The sequence below is a fragment of the Salmo trutta genome, chromosome 21, assembly GCF_901001165.1.
Source record: "Salmo trutta chromosome 21, fSalTru1.1, whole genome shotgun sequence".
In the NCBI taxonomy this organism is placed as follows: domain Eukaryota; kingdom Metazoa; phylum Chordata; class Actinopteri; order Salmoniformes; family Salmonidae; genus Salmo; species Salmo trutta.
The window spans coordinates 7,689,544-7,712,637 of NC_042977.1; the positions used below are offsets into that span (position 1 = coordinate 7,689,544).

General features: G+C 42.8%; 1 protein-coding gene across 3 annotated transcripts in view; it reads left to right on the forward strand.

Moving 5' to 3' along the window:
* The first annotated feature begins 5,899 nt into the window (after positions 1 to 5,899).
* Positions 5,900 to 23,094, forward strand: part of LOC115156591 (activated CDC42 kinase 1) — a 123,953-nt gene continuing 106,758 nt past the window's right edge. Inside the window, exon 1 of one of the 3 annotated variants that reach the window (XM_029704085.1) lies at positions 5,900 to 6,196. The gene's annotated coding sequence lies outside the window, so the exon portion shown is untranslated. The other 2 variants (XM_029704086.1, XM_029704089.1) reach the window with 2 other exon arrangements.

Sequence of the window (23,094 nt, forward strand, 5' to 3'; positions counted from 1 at the left end):
CATAAGACTTCTGAACAGCTAATCAAATGGCTACCCAGACTATTTACATTGCCCCCCCTCCTCTGTTATTATCTATGCATAGTCACTTTAATAACTCTACCTACATGTACATATTACCTCGACACCAGTGCACCCACACATTGACTCTGTACTGGTACCCCCTGTAAATAGCCCCGCTATTGTTCTTCAATAATTTGTTTCTTATCTCTTATTTTTTGGGGGGGTATTTTCTTAAAACTGCATTGTTGGTTAAGGGCTTGTAAGCATTTCACTGTAAGTTCTACACCTGTTTGTATTCTGTGCATGTTTTTATTTATCCGTTATTTTACTGAGAACACGTTCTCATTTGCTGCAACAACCTGGGGGAATAGTTACAGGGATGAATGAGCCAATTGGAAACTGGGGATTATTAGGTGACCATGATGGTTTTGAGGGCCAGATTGGGAATTTAACCACCCCCTACTCTTATGATAAGTGACATGGGATCTATAATGACCTCAGAGAGTCAGGACACCCATTTAACGTCCCATCTGAAAGACAGCACCCTACACAGGGCAATGTCCCCAATCACTGCCCTGGGGCATTGGGATATTTTAGACCAGAGGAAAGAGTGCCTCCTACTGGCCCTCCAACACCACTTCCAGCAGCATCTGGTCTCCCATCCAGGGACTGACCAGGACCAACCCTGCTTAGCTTTAGAAGCAAGCCAGTAGTGGGATGCAGGGTGGTATGCTGCTGGCTTGTGACAAATAAAATTAGATTTTGATTTGACACACCAGATTATTGGCCATTTAATCTTGGCTATAGTTTATAGACAGTAAAGTTTAGGCTGTGCAGGCTGACTGACACTTTTGTTTCCCACTCATCAGCTTGGATAGAGTCAAGAATATGTTTTGCATTATTCTAAAGGCCTACTGCAACACATAGCATGTTTTTGTTTCCCTTAAAATAAATGTGATTAGTTATAGTAAATAAAACAGTCCCATAACAGATTATTTTTATAAAGTGAATGATATCAACCCGCAAGGCCACCTGGTCAAATTATTTGCTGCTGATAAATAGGCATAACACTATTTTTTAAATTAAATCAATCACTTCACCCTCATTCATTTAGGCCAAATTTAATTATTATTAATAATATTATATATATTTTTACCTTTATTTAACTAGGCAAGTCAGTTAAGAACAAATTGTTATTCTTATATTATTTAAATTAATGGTCATTCATTCATTGAGAGAGTGAGAGAGAGAGAGAGAGAGAGAGAGAGAGAGAGTGAGAATATTAGCGTCTGTCTGGGTACCAACGTCCTACTGTGTGTTGTCTTGGCGAGTTAAGTTTGGTAAAAGTGTGGGGGGAAAAAAACTGTAAAAAGGCTCAATACGTTTCTGTTTGCTAATTTCTCAGAACTATGAAATCACAATGTAAAACAAAAACATTTTAGGAAAAGTCAGGGAAGGTTCTAGTGTTAAATGTGTTACACTCACATCGGCTACAGAGAGCAAGATCCTACAGTCATCCGGAACAGCTGGTGCTCTCATGCATGGTTTAGTGTTGCTTGCTTCAGAAGCAACACTCACCAGGTAGGCTCTTGTTGCTGGGCAGCTCTGGGCTGGGTTTCCCTTTGTAATCCATGATAGTTTGCAAGCCCTGCCACATTCATCATAGCCGGCATAGTAGGATTCGATCTTAGTCCTGTATTGACACTTTGCCTGTGTAATGGCTCGGAGGTCGTAGCGGCATTTCTTATAAGCGTCCAAATTAGTTTCCCGCTCCTTAAATGTGGATGTTACCTGTAATCCATGGCTTCTGGTTGGGGTATGTACGGTGCCTTCAGAGTATTCACACCCCTTGACTTTTTCCACATTTTGTTGTTACAGCCTGAATTGAAAATGTATTATATTGAGATTTTATGTCACTGGCCTACACACAATAACCCCATAATGTCGAAGTGGAATTATGTTTTTAGAAATTCAACCCCGGGCCTCCCGAGTGTCGCAGCGGTCTAAGGCATTGCATCGCAGTGCTAGAGATCCGGGTTCAATCCTGGGCTGTGTCGCAGCAGACCGGGAGACCCATGAGACGGCGCATAATTGGCCCCGCGTCGTTCGGGTTAGGGGAGGGTTTGGCCAGCTGGGATGCCCTTATCCCATGGGTCTCTAGCGACTCCTTGTGGCGGCCGGGTGCATACACGCTAACTTCAGGTCGCCAGCTGTACGGTGTTTCCTGCGACAAAAAGGTGCTGCTGACTTCCGGGTTAAGCGAGCAGTGTGTCAAGAAGCAGTGCGGATTGGCGGGTTGTGTTTCGAAGGACGCGTGGCTCTCGACCTTCACCTCTCCCGAGTCCGTACGGAGATGCAGCGGTGGGACAAGACTAACTAAAAATGTGCTTAACAAGTCACATAATAAGTTGCATGGGCTCACTCTACTGTATGTGCAATAATAGTGTTCAACATGATTTTTGAATTACTAAATCAAAACAAATGTATTTATATAGCCCTTCTTACATCAGCTGATATCTCAAAGTGCTGTACAGAAACCCAGCCTAAAACCCCAAACAGCAAGCAATGCAGGTGTAGAAGCACGGTGGCTAGGAAAAACTCCCTAGAAAGGCCAAAACCTAGAGAGGAACCAGGCTATGAGGGGTGGCCAGTCCTCTTCTGGCTGTGCCGGGTGGAGATTATAATAGCACATGGCCTAGATGTTCAAATGTTCATAAATGACCAGCATGGTCAAATAATAATAATCATAGTAGTTGTCGAGGGTGCAACAAGTCAGTAACACAAGAATAAGTGTCAGTTGGCTTTTTCATAGCCGATCTTTGAGAGTATCTCTACTGCTCCTGCTGTCTCTAGAGAGTTGAAAACAGCAGGTCTGGGACAGGTAGCACGTCCGGTGAACAAGTCAGTGTTCCATAGCTGCAGGCAGAACAGTTGGAACTGGAGCAGCAGCACGGCCAGGTGAACTGGGGACAGCAAGGAGTCATCAAGCCAGGTAGTCCTGAGGCATGGTCCTAGGGCTCAGGTCCTCCGAGAGAGAAAGAAAGAAAGAGAGAAAGAGAGAATTAGCGAGAGCATATTTAAATTCACACAGGACACCGGAAAAGACACAAGAAATACTCCAGATGTGACAGACTGACCCTAGCCCCCCGACACATAAACTACTGCAGCATAAATACTGGAGGCTGAGACAGGAGGGGTCAGGAGACACTGTGGCCCCATCCGATGAAACCCCCGGACAGGGCCAAACAGGTAGGATATAACCCCACCCACTTTGCCAAAGCACAGCCTGCACACCACTGGAGGGATATCTCCAACCACCAACATACCATCCCGGGACAAGGCCGAGTATAGCCCACAAAGATCTCCACCACGGCACAGCCCAAGGGGGGGCGCCAACCCAGACAGGAAGACCACGTCAGTGACTCAACCCACTCAAGTGACGCACCCCTCCCAGGGACGGCATGGAAGAACACCAGCAAGCCAGTGACTCAGCCCCCGTAATAGGGGTAGAGGCAGAGAATCCCAGTGGAAAGAGGGGAAACCGGCAAGGCAGAGACAGCAAGGGCGGTTCGTTGCTCCAGCCTTTCCGTTCACCTTCACACCCCTGGGCCAGACTACACTTAATCATAGGACCTACTGAAGAGATATGTCTTCAGTAAAGACTTAAAGGTTGAGACTGAGTCTGCGTCTCTCACATGGGTAGGCAGACTATTCCATAAAAATGGAGCTCTATAGGAGAAAGCCCTGCCTCCAGCTGTTTGCTTAGAAATTCTAGGAACAATTAGGAGGCCCGCGTCTTGTGACCGTAGCGTACGTGTAGGTATGTACGGCAGGACCAAATCGGAAAGATAGGTAGGAGCAAGCCCATGTAATGCTTTGTAGGTTAGCAGTAAAACCTTGAAATCAGCCCTTGCCTTAACAGGAAGCAAGTGTAGGGAGGCTAGCACTGGAGTAATATGATCAATTTTTTTGGTTCTAGTCAGGATTCTAGCAGCCGCATTTAGCACTAACTGAAGTTTATTTAGTGCTTTATTCGGGTAGCCGGAAAGTAGAGCATTGCAGTAGTCCAACCTAGAAGTAACAAAAGCATGGATTAATTTTTCTGTGTAATTTTTGGAAAGAAAGGTTCTGATTTTTGCAATGTTACGTAGATGGAAAAAAGCTGTCCTTGAAACAGTCTTGATATGTTCTTCAAAAGAGAGATCAGGGTCCAGAGTAACGCCGAGGTCCTTCAGTTTTATTTGAGACGACTGTACAACCATCCAGATTAATTGTCAGATTCAACAGATCTCTTTGTTTCTTGGGACCTAGAACAAGCATCTCTGTTTTGTCCGAGTTTAAGAGTAGAAAGTTTGCAGCCATCCACTTCCTTATGTCTGAGACACAGGCTTCTAGTGAGGGCAATTTTGGGGCTTCACCATGTTTCATTGAAATGTACAGCTGTGTGTCATCCGCATAGCAGTGAAATTTAACATTATGTTTTCGAATGACATCCCCAAGAGGTAAAATTATATAGTGAAAACAATAGTGGTCCTAAAACGGAACCTTGAGGAACACCGAAATTTACAGTTGATTTGTCAGAGGACAAACCATTCACAGAGACAAACTGATATCTTTCCGTCAGATAAGACCTAAACCAGGCCAGAACTTGTCCATGTAGACCAATTTGGGTTTCCAATCTCTCCAAAAGAATGTGATGATCGATGGTATCAAAAGCAGCACTAAGATCTAGGAGCACGAGGACAGACGCAGAGCCTCGGTCTGACGTCATTAAAAGGTCATTTTAATGACTACCTTATCTCTGTACCCCACACATACAATTTTATGCAAGGTCCCTCAGTCGAGCAGTGAATTACAAACACAGATTCAACCACAAAGACCAGGGAGATTTTCCAATGCCTTGCAAAAATGCAAATAAAAAAAGCTGACATTTTAATATCCCTTTGAGCATGGTGTAGTTATTAATGACACTTTGGATGGTGTATCAATACACCCAGTCACTATAAAGATACAGACTAACTCAGTTGCTGGAGAGGAAGGGAACAGCTCAGGGATTTCACCATGAGGCCAATGGTGACTTTAAAACCGTTTCATGACTTTCAAACCGAGTTTCATGGCTGTGATGGGAGAAAACTGAGAATGGATCAACAACATTGTAGTTGCTCCACAATACTAAACTAAATCACAGTGAACAGAATACAGAATAAAAATATTCCAAAACATGCATCCTGTTGAGCAATAAGACACTATAGTAAAACAGGCAAAATCCTTGAGGAAAACCTGTATCAGTCTGCTGTCCAAAAGATACGGAGAGACAATTTCACCTTTCAGCAGGACAATAACCTAAAACACAAAGCCAAAATATACTCTGGAATTGCTTACCAAGACGACATTGAATTTTCCTCAGTTGTCTTTTTGCAGTTTTGACATAAATCGGCATGGAAATCTAGGGCAAGACTTGAAAATAGCTGTCTAGCAATGATCAGCAACCAGCTTGACAGAACTTGAAGAATGGTAAAAAGATTATCGTGCAAAAATAACTCCAGGAATTCAGGTGTAGAAATTTCTTATGGACTTACCCAGAAAGACTCACAGCTGTAATCGCTGCCAAAGATAAACTTATATAAATTCCAATTTTCAATACATTAGCAAAGATTTCCAAAAACATGTTTTCACTTTGTCATTATGGGGAGAGGAAGAAAGTGTAGATGTTGCACTGTCTCCGCAACCCACGCTACCAAATTTGATAGTAGGACTAAAACAGCATCGATGTTGTACAGTGTTCTTCGTCAAGTAGGACCAACCTTGATTACAACTTCCAGTAAATATGACCATATATTGGCATTAATTGTTATGCAATGGTATTGATTCTGAGGGTGTGCTTTTTTTCTCTCAGGCAGTTTCCTGAAATAGACTCCTTGGGTGTGGGTGGTTTCCCATGGACGGGGACGTGCGAGACCATGTGACCCGCTGACCTTTCCGCACCATCCCACAGCGACATAATGGACTCTTAGCCGGGGCTGCGCCTCGCCACGGACCGGGGCCTGCCGCTATCCAGTCCGTGAGTGACCTCTGACCTTCCTACCCCCCCACCCTACTGTCCCTGAGGGTAGGCTCGTCCCCAGAGAGAGAGGGTCTACAGACAGACGGAGGGATAACTTCTACTTTCGGCCTTCAGCCTACCATCACCTAGGAGGTAAGTGTATACATTATGAACGCTTGGTGCAAATCTTTGTTAGTTAGGACGTGTGTGTGTTGCAAGAAAGTTGTTCTTCTGTCAAATGTAGTCTGAATCTAGTCTGGGCTAAGTTTTCTTGGTCTGCAAATTCAGATAAAGGAACGATGCAAAGATGCCCATTGAGATTCACCCTCGCTGTCAAAGCCGTGCTCATTCCGTTTCCAGTCCAAATTCTTATGTCCAAAGCATCTCAGCAATGCAGACAGGAAATGAAATCAGTCTGACTTGCTTTGCTTGGTGGAAGGAATGTGCAAGTGAGATCCTGTTTTGAATGGAGGGTATTTATTCACTTTAATAGGGTTAGCTAAGGAGGATGTCATTCGGGGTCACAGGTTGTCCAGTGTTCTCTGACAGACTGCTGGAGCAATTTTTTTTGTACATGGTGGTGTTTTGGCTTTTTTGGTTTTGTAGCAGTAAGACCAAAACAAAGTTGCACACACACATTGCACTTTGTACTGTGTGTACACAACCACCCAACCACATACTCCTACACACGCAAACAGACAAAGCGATGTTGATTGGTTGGCCATTTCCTGCGAAAACAGGCGTGTGCCCACGCAAAAGCGAAGCATATCTGAGAGCAGCGTTTTTTTTCTCTCTTTGGCTGAAATGTCTGCATGTGACAGTGGTGTTTCCAGAGCCAGCTGAGCTGATGAGGTAAGAGTCAGTCCGTCAGGCCCTGCTTGGCTACACAAGAGCTCCTCTGTTCCTTCCTCCCACTCAGACGAGATACAGGCCAGCCATGCACCCAAACAGGTGTCTGCTGCTCACTGTTGCTGTTTAAAGAGGACTGCCTGAGAGGTGTGTACAGGAAATTAGTGAATGCTCCCTACTTAGCAGCTCATATCTTCTTTTCTCTGGTAGACCAACAGTCTTTGGGTAAATGGCGGAGGAGTGTGAGGCCGGCCCAGAATAGCAGCGAGTGTGCTTCTTGTGAAGTGTCTCTCAATGTTGGGAGGGCCTGGGGGGCCCAGACTGACGGCAGAGAAGTAAGAGGAAGGAGCCCTTACTTGGCAGGGGGAGTGTTATTTTAATCTGGGTGCCACGTTCCCCCATCACCCACCAACCCACTCGCTCTCTGTCCCTCACACTATTTTTCCTCTTAAATTCTCTTCTTTTCTGTTCCTTCTTGCTATCTTTCTGCACACGCCTCTCCCTTCATCCTTCCCCATTTGAGCTCATATTCAGTGTTTTTGTTCACACACTCTCGCTGTAATAAAATATGCCATTTTTAGCAGATGCTTTTATCCAAAGTGATTTAGTCATGCATGCATACATTTTACATATGGGTGGTCCTGGGAATGGAACCCACTATCCTGCCGTTGCAAGTGCCATGCTCTACCAACTCTCTCCTCTCTCTCCCACATAAGCACACACAGTTATCGCCTTACCACAGTCAAGGACATGCGGTGTGCCTATTCCGGATATATGTCAGATATGTCATTAACGTGTCTGGAAGCGTGTTCAAATGGCCCTTTTAACGGGGCAGGCCATTGCGTTCTCCAGTTATAGGTTGGTGGTGTCTCGTTTTCAATGTTCCTCCTCCCCTATGCACTGTATGTGTTTGTGGTGCATTGGTTTCATTTTCAACAAAAAACATTTTTGCTATGAAATACAGTTAAGAATAATAGCCCACTTGTTTTTCAGTACAGTGTGTGGGGCCCAGTGGTGTGGTGTTCTTAAAGAGATAAATTACCCCAACACATATACAGATGTTTTCATGTATCCTACTCTACTCTACTCTGCCCACACACCGGCAGCTCAATTCTAATACTTTTCCACTGATTGGTCTTTTCACCAATCAGATCAAATCTTTTGCCAATAACTGGGCAAACACACACCATGTGTTGTCTGCTATAGTATGCTTTAGGAAAAATCTGCAGGCTTCAATCCAGTTCTTGTCAGTTGGACAGTGACATGTGTTCTACAGGACCTCCTGGGAGGGTTGAGCTGCTCCAAGCTAGTTGTCACACGTTGGCATGCAGTCAGACTATCTATCCAAAGGCCGTAACACCACTAGTTACTAACCTTGCCCATACACTCGTGATTCACTTCAACCGTAAACATATCAAGGACGTGCTGGAGATGGAGCGTCTGATAAGCGTACGTACGACTCACTCACTTAGATTGTCTTTGTTAATAGGAGTCCTAGTAACACAGACAGCCCTGTAGTAGGTGGGAGACTGCATTCATCTCAATCTCGTGTAATCAATTTTTTTTCTCTCCTCTCTAAGATGCCCCTTACTTCTAGACTCTCTCTCTCTCTCTCCATGTGTTGCCACCTCTAGAGTCTTCATCTTTCCGTATCACAATCTCTGTGTCTTGGGTACATTGCTTGCTTCGGCACACCTCTCAAAGTTTCTATTTTCTTTCTTCTCTTTCCCCCCTCTCACTCTCTGGTTCATCAGGCTGTTGTTATGTGCTGCTTCTCTTATCTCTTCCTTTTTATTCTTTCACTCAGGAAAACACCGGAAGAGTGGGTAACACATTGACCAGATTGGCAGTGTAGTCTAGCCCACTCACCGCAGGTGTGATTCAATGCGATCTCTGAAAGAGCACATCAGCAACACCCACACATACATACGCCACACTTGCATGCTTACGCGTGTCCTCATAACCAACCTATCATGAAAAACAGTGTGCCACTGTACTGTGCCTGTTCTCAGTTCATCCCATATGAGCACTGTGCACATCAGGAGTATGTCAGTGGACAACAGAGTTGAGAGATGGAAAATGGACACACTAGTTAGCTAGTTTGCAGTCGAATGATGCCTCGATTCTCTATAAATAGAACAAATGCCTCAGGAAAGTTCTACAGACAGGGAACTATTAACGTGGAAAGAACTTCAACACGCCAACGAGGCACTCGGGTAAATGTTTGCGCCTTTCTGGTGCTGGTTCTTGATAGTCCAAAATGGCTTCCTTTGATCGTCTCCCGTCTTTCATCCAACTCAGCAGCACAGATCTGAAATAGATCAACAAGTAAAATAAGGCTAGATAGTGAATTGGGAAAGTATTCAGACCCCTTGCCTTTTCTACATTTTGATACGTTACAGCCTTATTCTAAAATGGATTATCAATCTACACACTGCCCCATAATGTCAAAGCAGCCTCGAGTCTTCTTGGGTATGACGTTACAAGCTTGGCACACCTTTAGGGCTCCTGGGTGGCGCAGCGGTCTAAGTCACTGCATCTCAGTGCAAGAGGTGTCACTGCAGTCCCTGGTTCGAATCCAGGCTGTATCACAACCGTCTGGGTTTGGCCGGTGTAGGCAGTCATTGTAAATAAGAATTTATTCTTAACTGACTTGCTTAGTTAAAGGTTAAATAAAATAAATACATGTCAGTTCTCTACATAATATCTATATATCTGAAAACTCCACAACGTTGTACTCTACTGAACGTTGCCCTGTTTCAAACCTTGTTCTTATTAGAAGAGCTTTAATCTATTGTGAATCTAGAGCATTATATTACTTACTTACCTCCCCCAGGTCATAGAGTGCATGAGTCTGAGAAAATATTGCCCTAATCCACCACCTCCACCTGCCTACATGTCTAAAAGCAAAAAGCAGGTTTTTTCCCTGTAGAATTATTGTTATTCAATTTTGAAAGTAGACTTATCCCAGAAAGACAAGTCACAAGTGATGGTGCGTCCTACTGAATTCAACCTCAATATGGGCAGCCACTTCCGTTAACCTCTATGGGACCCCTTCCCGTTCTCATCCCGGTAACGGGATTGCTTGACAAGATAGCAAAAATCTAATAATTTCAATTTCTCAAACAATCAACTATTTTACACCATTTGAAAGATAAACACCTCCTTAATCCAACCACGTTGTCCGATTTCAAAGAGGCTTTACGGCAAAAGCATAAAGTTAGATTGTTAGGACAGTACATTGACAAAACATTACACACAGCTATTTTCAATTGCAAAGACAGGCGTCACCAAAAGCAGAAAACCAGCTAAAATTATGCACTAACCTTTGACAATCTTCATCAGATGACACTCCTAGGACATCATGTTACACAATACATGCATTCTTTTGTTCGATAAAGTTCATATTTATATATAAAAACAGCATTTTACATCGGCGCGTGGTGTTCTGAAAACATTTTCCCTCAAATGCTTCCAGGGAATCAGCGCTACAATTTACAAAATTACTATTCGAAAACATTGGTCAAATCTAATATTGTCATTCAAAGAATAATAGATTAACATCTCGTGAATGCAATCGCATTGCCAGATTTAAAAAGAACTTTACTGGGAAATCACACTTTGCAATAAACGAGGTGTTATGCTCAGAAAAATAGGCTAGGCGATACAGGTTAGCGCCATCTTGGAACCATCTAAAATCAAATATACTATTGTAAATATTCCCTTACCTTTGATTATCTTCATCAGAAGGCACTTCCAGGAATCCCAGGTCCACAACAAATGTAGTTTTGTTCAAAAAAGTTAATAATTTATGTCCCAATAGCTCCTTCTTGTTAGCGCGTTCCGAAGGCTACTCATAATGTACGAGGCGCACGGGACTTGTCGTCACGAATGTGCCAAAAAATATATTTACGTTCGTTCAAACATGTCAAACGTTGTATAACATAAATCTTTAGGGCCTTTTTTCAATCAGAGCTTCAATAATATTCAAGGCGGACGATTGCATTGTCTTACTAAACGTTTCGGAATGAGAGGGTACCCACGCGCGCCCGCGTCATAGTAGTAATGGCCCTCCCCCTATTACCAACTTTCCAGGCCTCTCGTTCGGTCAGTTTCTACCGGAGAAGACTCAAACCACTTTGTAAAGACTGTTGACATCTAGTGGAAGCCTTAGGAATGAATCCTAACTCACGGTGTGTTTCATAGGCAAAGTGTTGAAGGTGATTCCACAAATCAGATTTCCACTTCCTGCATGGAATCTTCTCAGGTTTTGGCCTGCCATATGAGTTCTGTTATACTCACAGACACCATTCAAACAGTTTTAGAAACTTTAGAGTGCTTTCTATCCAAATCTATGCATATTCTAGTTACTGGGCAGGAGTAGTAACCAGATTAAATTGGGTACGTTTTTTATCCGGCCGTGCAAATACTGCCCCCTAGCCCCAACAGGTTTTAACGTAGGTTATTTGTTGTTGATGTGATGGTATGGTAAGGGGTGGGACTGAGGAGATGAGCTGGAGGGACAGTGGTGGCAGAAGAATAAGCCACACAAATGTATCAGGCTGAAGGTCAAGCTGTGCTTGATGCTGTGTGTGCGCCCGTGCAGCAGTTTTTAGCTGCTAGAGAAACTGAATCCATGAGATGCCATCAAAGCCCAGCAGCTTTGGGACATTTGCTCGGGTAATCATGCCAATCTCTGGGGGATTTTTGGGCCCCTATCTTTGTCATTTTCATGTAATAGCCTATGGAACAAAACAAGTTCCAACTCAGTCAAAGCTATTTTTCTTTTAATTCCTTCAGCGTAAAGTGAGATGAAATGCATGTTTAGGTTCCACCTCCAAGGAATGACAAAGGCTACTTAAACATATTCATGAGTGTGGGTATTTCCACGTGGACTTGATGAACATCAACACATAGTGCACTGACCGCTAGCTAGCTATCTTGTTAACCTTATCTAGCTAGCTAATGTTATCTATTCTTGCTGGATTTTTTTTAACTATACCATATTCAAAAGATTAGCCAGCAGGCTCTATGGCTGGTACTAGAACTAGATTTGTTATAAGCATTGATTTAGGGAAAAAGTCACCACAGATGGAAAACGTCACCACAAAATCTTTGACTTCACCATCTATTGTTATCTCAAGTTTTGGCATTTTCCATAGCTTGCGGCTGCGAATCTGCCATTAAATAGTTAGGAAGAATAAGAGGAAGCTCCGGTAATATTGGTAAGTATTGAAAGATGGCTGAAATGCGTGTTTCTACATTGTAATGGACAAGGTGCAAAGTTTCGTTGGCTGCTGGCAGTCTTCGGCTGTCGTACAGCAAAGCCAAGTCAGGTTCGTGTTCATGGTTCTCGCAGGATAAGTTAAATTATAGGCTACAATGACTTTGCTCATGCATGCATGTAACTAAGTTTCTTGAATTTACTTTTGCAGGTGCCTTTTCATTATATGGATAGAAACTCATGGTTTCTAGCTAATGTTGTTACACCAATCAAAGCAGTGGAGCCTGTAGTGAAGCAAAACTTTAGTGGTCAAAACCATTCATCTTGGGGTGACGATGGAGCAGGTTTGCAAAATGCAATCATATCACACAATTATACCATTTTATAAAATTGTCATTATATACACTGAGTGTACAAAACATTAAGAACACCTTCCTAATATTGAGTTGCACCCCCCCTCTTTATCTTTAAAATAACATACACTATCATTCAAAAGTTTGGGGTCACTTAGAAATGTCCTTGTTTTTGAAAGAAAAGCACATTTTCTTGTCTTAAAATAACATCAAATTGATCAGAAATACACTATAGACATTGTTAATGTTGTAAATGACTATTGTAGCTGGAAACGGCAGATTGTATGCCTATGTAGATAATCCATTAAACAGAGGCCCATTGTCAGCAACCAACACTCCTGTGTTCCAATGGCACGTTGTGTTAGCTAATCCAAGTTTATAATTTTAAAAGGCTAATTGATCATTAGAAAACCCTTTTGCGATTATGTTAGCACAGCTGAAAACTGTTGTCCTGATTAAAGAAGCAATAAAACTGGCATTCTTTAGACTAGTTGAGTATCCGGAGCATCAGCATTTGTGGGTTCGATTACAGGCTCAAAATGGCCAGAAACAAAGTATTTTCTTCTGAAACTCGTCAGTCTGAGAAATTAAGGCTATTCCATGCGAGAAATTGATAAGAAATGGAAGATTTTGTACAATGCTGTGTGCTACTCCCTTCACAGAACAGTGCAAACTGTCTCTAACCAGAATAGAAAGAGGTGCACCGGGGCCTCCCACTCAACTAAGCAAAAGGGGAGAAGGGCCTTGGTCACGGAGGTGACCAAGAACCCAATGGTCACTCTGACAGAGCTCCAGAGTTTCTTTGTGGAGATGGTAAAACCTTCCAGAAGGACAACCATTTTTGCAGCACTCCACCAATCAGGCCTTTATGATAGTGGCCAGATGGAAGCCACTCCTTAGTAAAAGGCACATGAAGGCCTGCTTGGAGTTTGTCAAAAGGCACTTAAAGGACTCTCAGACCATGAGAAACAAGGTTCTCTGGTCTAATGAAACCAAGATTGAACTTTTTGTCCTGAATGCCAAGTGTCACGTCTGGAGGAAACCTGACACCATCCCTAGAGGATGCACGGTGGTGGCAGCATCATGCTGTGGGAGTGGCTTCGGAACAAGTCTCTGAATGTCTTTGAGTGACCCAGCCAGAGCCTGGACTTGAACCTGATCAAACATCTCTGGAGAGACCTGAAAATAGCTGTGCAGCGATGCTCCCCATCCAACCTGACAGAGCTTGAGAGGATCTGCAGAGAGGATTGGGAGAAACTCTCCAAACACAGGTGTGCCAAGCTTGTAGCATCATACCCAAGAATACACGAGGCTGTAATCGCTGCCAAAGGTGTTTTAACAAAGTACTGAGTAAAGGGTCTGAATACTTATGTAAATTTGTTTATTTAAAAAAAAAATTATAAAACAATTTCTATACCTGTTTTTGTTTTTTCATTATGGGGTATTGTGTGTAGTTTGATTAAAAACAAACAATTTTGTCAATTTTAGAATAAGGCTGCAACATAACAAAATGTGGAAATGTCAAGAGGTCTGAACTTTCGGAATGCACTGTATGTCATACTTTCACTAAAATGAGTACTTATTTACTTAAATATGGAAAGTTCTGGACATTGTCTTTCAGCTCTAAAAAGTGGATTTATACTGGTGAGGCTGTTAAAAGAAACTCAATCCAGATGCAGCTATCAGCCCTCTAATTCGTTTCATACGAACAGGCCTACTAGCCTATTAGCATTTTAGTTATTTTTGATAATGTTTTTTTTATGGGATGTCGATGATAGACTGGAGAACTGAGGCAATGATTATTTGGAAGCACCAGTTTTTTGGGTTGGTGTTATGACCTGACTCTGAACTGGCTTTGAAACTGTTCTCTTCCTCCTCACTAAGCTCCTTGCTCTGTGCAGGGATAGGCCACATAGCTGGCTGGCAGCTTATAGCTCCTGGTTTGGTAAGAAGAATGCCCCTCTCCCCACAGGTGTTATTACTACCTCTGAGGGTTTAGAGCTTGAGGTTGTCGCCTCATACAAGTACCTGGGAGTATGGTTAGACGGTACACTGTCCTTCTCTCAGCAAATGTTAAAGCTGCAGGCTAAGGATACATCTAGACTTGGTTTCCTGTATTGTAATCGCTCCTCTATCACCCCAGCTGCCAAACTAACCCTGATTCAGATGACCATCCTGCCCATGCTAGACTACTTAGACGTAATATATAGATCAGCAGGTAAGCGTGCTCTCAAGCGGCTAGATGTTATTTACCATTCGGCCTTCTGATTTGCCACCAATGCTCCTTATAGGACACATCACTGCACTTTGTAAACTGGTAATCTCTGTGTACCCATCGCACGACCCACTGGTTGATGCTTATTTATAAAACCCTCTTAGGCCTCACTCCCCCCTAATCTGAGATACCTACTGCAGCCCTCATCCTCCACATACAACACCCGTTCTGCCAGTCACATTCTGTTAAAGGTCCCCAAAGCACACACATCCCTGTGTCGCTCTTCTTTTCAATTTGCTGCAGCTAGCGACTGGAACGAGCTGCAAAAAACACTCAAACTTGACCATTTTATCTCTTCATTCAAAGACAATCATGGACACTCTTACTGACAGTTGTGGCTGCTTTGTGTGATGTATTGTTGTCTCTACCTTCTTGCCCTTTGTGCTGTTGTCTGTTTCCAATAGTGTTTGTACCATGCTTTGTGCTGCTGCCATGTGCTGCTGCCATGTTGTTGTCATGTGTTGCTGCTGCCATGTTGTGTTGTCATGTGTTGCTGCCATGCTATGTTGTTGTATTAGGTCTCTCTTTATGTAGTGTTGTGGTGTCTCTCTTGTCGTGATGCGTGTGTTGTCCTATATATTTATTTTAGTTTTTAGTTTTAATCCCAGCAGGAGGCCTTTTGGTAGGCCGTCATTGTAAATAAACATTTGTTCTTAATTAACTGACTTGCCTGGTTAAATAAAGGTTCAACTGGGCCATACCTCAGAATGTGACCTTGAGTCCTGCCTGGGCCCTGGCCTCCCGCTCTCTCCTGTCCCCCTAATCCTATCACTGCTCCCCTCACGTCCACCCAGAGCCCTGGAAAGACCTCTAAACATAACATGTCACCCCACTTTCCTAGAAAGGTGCAAGCGAACAAGGATTAGGCCTATATGGTACGGAATTGCCGGTTGCTCGCATACGCAATCACACATGCACACACTGACTCTCATGAACATGCATTTCTATTTCCTGGGGATTTTCTCACCGTCACCATGCCGAAGCCCATCCTCCTTTTGTTGCAAAGCGGAAAAGCTTTTCTAGGAAAAGGAATGATGAAAGGGCTTTGTTGTGTTTGGATCTGGATCTGGTGACTGTCCAGCCAAGTGCTGCGTTCAGTATTAGACAGGCAGCTCTCCACGAAACCCAGTAGCCCTCAGAGGGTAAATGAGGGAGGAACCATAGTTCACAGAACTCTTCTGCACTGATGACTGGGCCAGGTGGTTTGTACCATCACTGCACTGTGGGTATTTTTCCCCTATAACTTCTGCTGGTTGCACTTACCTGTAGGTTTCTACCCTAACCTCAGCTTTTGCATTTTAACAAGTTCTGGTTAGGGCATTTAGAATGCTACAATAATAGAAACACACTGATAACATTAAACAATTCCTTAAAAGCTAGTAGAAAGAAAAGGGAAGTGCTTCTAGGATACAAAATCATAGATCTTTGTAGCAAAAATGTTGATGTTTTTTTATACTTTTTTGGGGGCAGGGTTTTAATTAATTGAACCTTGAAATGCTTTGAAATGCACTCGATCTGCTCAGTACAGTTACACTAGTGGTAACCAACCTTTTCTGAGTCAAGATCACTGAGTCAAAATGCTAAAGCATGACTTAAAAAATGTAAACCTAATGTTAAAAACATTTCTGTAGCAATTAGGTTTGTGAAGTAGGCTACAGGCCCATTGCATTATCACTGCATATTGGCTATGCTTGAATTGCCCTGCCAATGTTGTTCTTCTCAGACCATTTGGAAATTATATTTTAAAAAATGTAGTATATATGATCACCCTGGTAATAGATCATTTGTTGTATTACTTGTGAGCACAGCAAAGTGAGCATAATAAATGTAAAACATTTTTTTTTTTTAACTGGACTGATGTACTGCATCTGATGGTCAGTCTGAGGGGAAGGGGGCAGCATAGTGGCTTCCTCTGACCATCCCTCCGCCCTTCTTCCTTCCGCTGAGAAAAGGGGACACAGTCTTCCAGCTGATGGCGAAACTAAAGTTGCACTGAATTATTTCTGCCTCATGCACCAATTCATGTTACTCCTATCACCAGAAAAAGTGAAATATTCCTCAATATTAAAAAATAGAAACACTAATAAAAACGCAAGCTTATCGGAACACTTTGCTATACTCCTTCATTGCAACTGCAGTGCTGGTTGCAGCGTGTGGAAGTAGGAAGAAAGCACATTTTATGGCTTACAAAGGTGTTGAACAAAGTGTTGACAGTGCTGAATAACAACTTAAACATGAACTTACACAAACAGTAGCTCTTTGCTGTATTCATTGAGTCTCTCTAGTCATGGTTTTAAACATTTTGAAATCTCACAGTATCAACTTTGCTGTGCATTTGAACTTCGAGGCTTCTTTTTACAGTCTACAGCTTGAAGGAAACTGTGCAGACATGGTGATCTGAGCTACCTGATTGGCCAGAGGTAGGCTTATAGGTGCACTTGATTTGCTCTCTGGGCCTGCTGGGTAGGCGGAGTTCTATCATCACACACATGAAGTGGTTCAAAATGGGAACAGTTTGCCTCCCCGGCGCCAGGGCTGCTGAATCAAGTGCACCTACCGCCAACAGCGCGAAACGAATACAAAAAATGATCGTTGTTTTTTTTTTTTACACAAATGATCAACTAGGAATGCCTTGGAGATCGACTGGTGACCACGGAGTTAGCGCATAGGCCTGATATTTGAATGGATCCTTGTTATACAGAACTAGCACCTAGATGGTTTGCTGTGTAGCTTCTACTGACACACTATTTCCTCAAAATAAGTTAAGGCACCAATGACGTTTTCAGTTGTTGCAAAGCTTCTACATCACCCCCTGTTCTTGATCTTACAGAGAAACAAGTCTTAATATATTTATCTTGTCTTTTGGTCTCTCCCGCTTTGCAACACATACTGGGGATATAAGAGGAGAAAAGGACATTTGTTTTCAGATATGACCGCTAGCACATGGCCTGGGAGTCTGGCTTTACCAGTGACCTGCCACTGGCAAGCTATAGCTTTTAGCCTAAAGCAGTAATCAAATGGAAAAGCTACCCAGCTAAACAATTCTCTGCAGTAGAAATCAACAATCTTTACCCCAAGCTCACAATATCAACTGTCATATATGACCAGTCATTATTTGTTTTGATAAAGTATAATTTTTTTTCAGAAATATTAGGCCTACATTCTTGGATGTTATACATCCACCTGTCATCGTAATCTATATAGTTTAGAATTCAAGGCTGTCTTACTGTAGCCATAATGTTTCCTCAATCAAAAGGACTTGGGACTATCGCCATATTGCTATCCAGTGGGTCACATAAGTATAACACCTTGACAGTATAATTTTTGAAGTTCAATTTCTTTAATCAGGAAATCTAACATTAGTAGGACAGTATTGCAATCATTACCTCCTACTCTTTAAAATGGGATTCATACAGTAGCATGTCTGGAGGTTTTGCCCTCAAGAATGAAGTCATCCACTAAGTCAACAGCAGTTGATCGTACACTGGAAAAGGTGGCACACGCACACACATCGAATTTGCAGTTAACTTGTCGCCACTGATCAGTGGTTACTGTAATGGTGTAGATCTATTGTTCTTGAATGGCTCTTCCTGTATTCCTGGTGTGCACTAGCGTGATAATAATGCTGGTCTGCATTAACATGCTCTCCTAAAGGCTAGACGTTAGTTCCGAGGGAAATGGGATAGTGCTCACCATCTATAAGATCTGGGTCACGGTTTCCCAAACTCACACAGTTCCCCAGATGCCTGCGGGTGATCATCTCGGATTCTGTACCGCTGTTCATCTCATGGCGACCAGCATATTGGCCGTCTTCCTGACCTATGAGACGCCACACAGTCACTAACTGTGCTTGACAGACTCTACCGCATGACTTTAATGAAGCTCAAGTGTCTATTCTATTAATGCTGCGATGAGTCCTATGGTTCCAAAGAAGTGTTTTACTTTATACACCCAACTGTGATCGCTCTGGCTATTTCATTGTTAAGAGATGATGTAGGCTAATTGTCATAGCAGAGTTGTGAGTGTACATGGGTGTGTATGAATTGAATTGGTCTGGACAGAGCTGATACGATCTCCAAAGGATGATAGGACTTTTGATTCTTCTTGGGGCTCCTCAGGAACTTCCCTCACACCCTAACCGTGTTTCCCTAAATGTCATCTCAAACTGCCAAGTATAACGATGCACCACCTGCTAGCATCAAGTATGTATGTATGTATGTATGTATGTAAAACAAATTCTGGCGGTGACATACTTTCCTGCATGCGAAATGGTCAGCTTACTGCAGCATACTTAGTCAAGTCCCTGATTTTAGATTTCCACTGTATGAGCCCTGAGCTTTGAGAGTAGACCACGGGGATATCATGCAGTGCTGATTTAAAGCTTACCTCAGGAGTGCCTGCGGTCTACCCATTAACTGTCGTAAAGAGACTGGTGGGACTGGGAGCCATGGCTTCATGAAGGGTGGCTCCCGCCAAAATGGGCTGTGATGTCGGAGTTCGGAATGATACAATTGGTAGCGTACACCCCCAGCCTGTCTGCGGCACTTTCTATTACAGGGAAATAAAAGGCGTAAGCCTACATGTTTAACAGGCCTCGGCTAAATGTCTACCTTGAGACAAAATGGCGGGCAAATGGAACCAGAAAGCCCCCCCCCCCACATCCTAAACCTGATTTGGCCATTAATGGAGCGTGTTAACTTAATCAGTGAGGCAGTGACCCAGCACGGCTCAGCTCAGCCTGGTCCGGCCTTGGCCCACGCATGCCTCCCCACTTCCTTATGCTCTCCCACGCTCTTTTTTTTTTTCTCGGTATCTCGCGCTCTCCTCCACTTTTACCTCCCTTTCTCTCTCTTATTCTCTCCCCCACTATGTTTTTGTCTCAGTATTGTATGCTTCCTGGAGGGATAAGTGCTGGTGCTGATGTGAGAATGAGGGTAAAGAGATCTGGGGGGGTGGGGTGTTTAATGACATTGCTGTTGATTCTGCAGCCATCTGGGGTGTGTGTGTGTTTGTTTTGTGAGAGACTGAGTAAAAAAATGTGTCGGAAGAGAGAGAGAGCAATAACAGATTGAATGTGAGTTGAGGAAGACACATGGAGTGAGATTTGTTTCTTTATTCTGTATGTCTACCACAATCTCTGTGTGTATTCGACATAAGTCACAAATATAACTATGATCTGTGAATATATACAAATATTTTATAAATAAAAACATAATCTGTAAATATGTAAAAATATTTCACCTATATTCACCTTAAGTCACAAATTAACTCATGATCTTCAAATACACTATCCAAAAGTATGTGGACACCTCTTTAAATTACTGGATTTGGCGATTTCAGCCATACCCGTTGCTGACAGGTGTATAAAATTGAGCACACAGGCATGTAATCTCCATAGACAAACAATGGCAGTAGACTGGCCTTACTGACGAGCTCAGTGACTTTTAACGGGGCTGAGGATGCCACCTTTCCAACAAGTCAGTTCGTAAAGTTTCTGCAATGCTAGAGCTGCCCCGGTCAACTAAGTGCTGTTATTGTGAAGTGGAAACATCTAGGAGCAACAATGGCTCAGCCGCGAAGTGGTAGGCCACACAAGATCACAGAACGGGACCGCCGAGTGCTGAAGCGTGTGGCGCGTAAAAACCGTCTGTCCTTGATTGCAACACTCATTACCGAGTTACAAACTGTTTCTGGAAGCAAGGTCAGCACAATAACTGTTCCTTGGGAGCGTCATGTAATGGGTTTCCATGGCCAAGCAGCCACACGCAAGCCTAAGATCACCATGCGCAATGCCAAGCATCGGCTGGAGTGGTGTAAAGCTGGCCGCCTTTGGACTCTGAAGCAGTTGAAACGTGTTCTCTGGAGTGATGAATCACGCTTTACCATCGCAGTCCGACGGACAAATTGTGTTTGGCAGATGCCAGGAGAACGCTACCTGCCCCAATGCATAGTGCCAAGTGGAAAGTTTGGAGGAGGAGAAATACTGGTTTGGGGCTGTTTTTTCATGGTTTGGGCTAGGTCCCTTTGTCCTTCACTGGAACTATCTTAACACTACAGTACACAATGACATCATATAGACAACTCTGCTTCCAACTTTGTGGCAACAGTTTGTGGAAGGCCCTTTCCTGTTTCAGCATGACAATGGACACCTCGCGTGCAGCGAGGTCCACACAGAAAGGGTTTGTCGGCCTGCACAGAGCCCAGACCTCAACCCCATCGAACACCTTTTGAGATTAATTGGAACGCCGACTGCGAGCCAGGCCTCACTCGCCCAATATCAGTGCCTGGCCTCACTAATGCTCTTGTGGCTAAATGGAGGCAAGTCCCTGCAGCAATGTTCCAACATCTAGTGGAAAGCCTTCGCAGAAGAGTGGTGGCTGTTATACCAGCAAAGGGTACCAACATTGTGGACACCATTGTGGACACCAACGAGCAGGTGTCCACATATTTTTGTAGTGAGTGTATATTCAACTAAATGTAGAATGATTTGTGAGTAAATGTTTAGAAATCCCTGACATTAACAACTGTGGAATGTGTATTTGTGCATTCAAAAAGTGCTTGTGGATCTCTATTCACCCACTAATTAATTTGTCATTTTTGTGTTCAATATTAATATATAGCACAACTTTTGGATTTCACCCTGGTGTCATAATCAAATAATTTAGACCGTTTGCAAGTTTTGACGGATTGGGAGTGAGCTTCTCTTCTCCCGCTTCGACCATGCAGGGCAGGTAGCTAAAGTGATCGCTGTCTTCATTATGAAATGATCAACTTTATCCTGTATATGGAAAAATTACCATATTCTTCTGTTTTTTTTCAAGCAAAACTACCAAAACTATATCTGATAGTGAACCTGAACAATCAAAATAAAATGTAATGTAAGCCCTGATGAGCATGTAGCCTACCTACAGCCAGATGACAGTTGTGTCTCCGGTGGTAGCTTAGGCTACTTTCCGGTAAAACATCATTTTCAACTGCTCATTTGACAACGAGTGTAATTTGTTAGGATATTCTTTGTCACAAAAAAAGGATATTGCACAAGCCATTTTACAAACATTTGAATGCTGAATGTGACATGCAGATGTGTCAGATCAGGAATAGGCCTACAGTGCCTTTTTACACCCTTTTACTTTTTTCACATTTTGTTGTTACAGCCTGAATTTCAGATGGATTAAATTTTGATTTTGTTTCACTGGCCTACATACACAGTGGAATTGTTTTTTTAAAGATTTTTCTTTACAAATGTATAAATGAAAAACTTAAGTTTGAGTCAATAAATATTCAGTCCCTTTGTTATGGCAAGCCTAAATCCTTTCAGTAGTAAAAATTTGCTGAACAAGTCACATAAGTTGCATGGACTTACTGTGTACAATAATGGTGTTTAACAGGATTTTTGAATGATTACCTCAGCTCTGTACCCCACTCAATTATCTGTATGGTCCCTCAGTCGAGCAGTATTTCAAACACAGATTCAACCACAAAGACCTGGGAGGTTTTCCAATGCCTCACAAAGAAGGGCACCTATTGGTAGATGGGTAAAAATAAAAACAGTAGACATTGAATATTCCTTTGAGCATGGTGAAGTTCTTAATTACCCTTTGGATGGTGTATCAATACACCCAATCACTACAAAGATACAGGCGTCCATCCGAACTCAGTTGCTGGAGAGTTAGGAAACTGCTCAAGGATTTCACCATGAGGCCAATGGGGACTTTAAAACAGTTACCGAGTTTAATGGCTGCGATAGGAGAATTGAGGATGAACAACATTGTAGTTACTCCACAATACTACCCTAAATGACAGAGTGAAAAGGAGTCCTGTACAGATTATTCCAAAACATTCATCCTGTTTGCAATAAGGCACTAAAGTAAAACTGCAAAAAATGTGGCAAAGAAATTAACTATGTTCTGAATACAAAGCATTATGTTTGGGTCAAATCCAACACATCACTGAGTACCTCTCTTCATATTTTCATGGATGGTGGTGGCTGCATCATGTTATGGGTATGCTTGTCATCAGCAAGTCCTATAGTTTTGTTTTTGGACAAGAGGAAACAGAATAGAGCTAAGCACAGGCAAAATCCTAGAGGAAAAATCTGGTTGTCTGCTTTCCAACAGACACTGGGAGACAGTAACTTTTCAGCAGGACAATAAACTAAAACACAAGGCCAAATATACTCTGGAGTTGCTTACCAAGATGACATGGAATGTTCCTGAGTGGCCTAGTTACAGTTTAGACTTAAATCGTCTTGAAAATCGATGGCAAGACATAAAAAATGGCTGTCTAGCAATGATCAACAACCAACTTGAACGAGTTTGAAGAATTTTTAAAAGAATAATCTGCAAATATT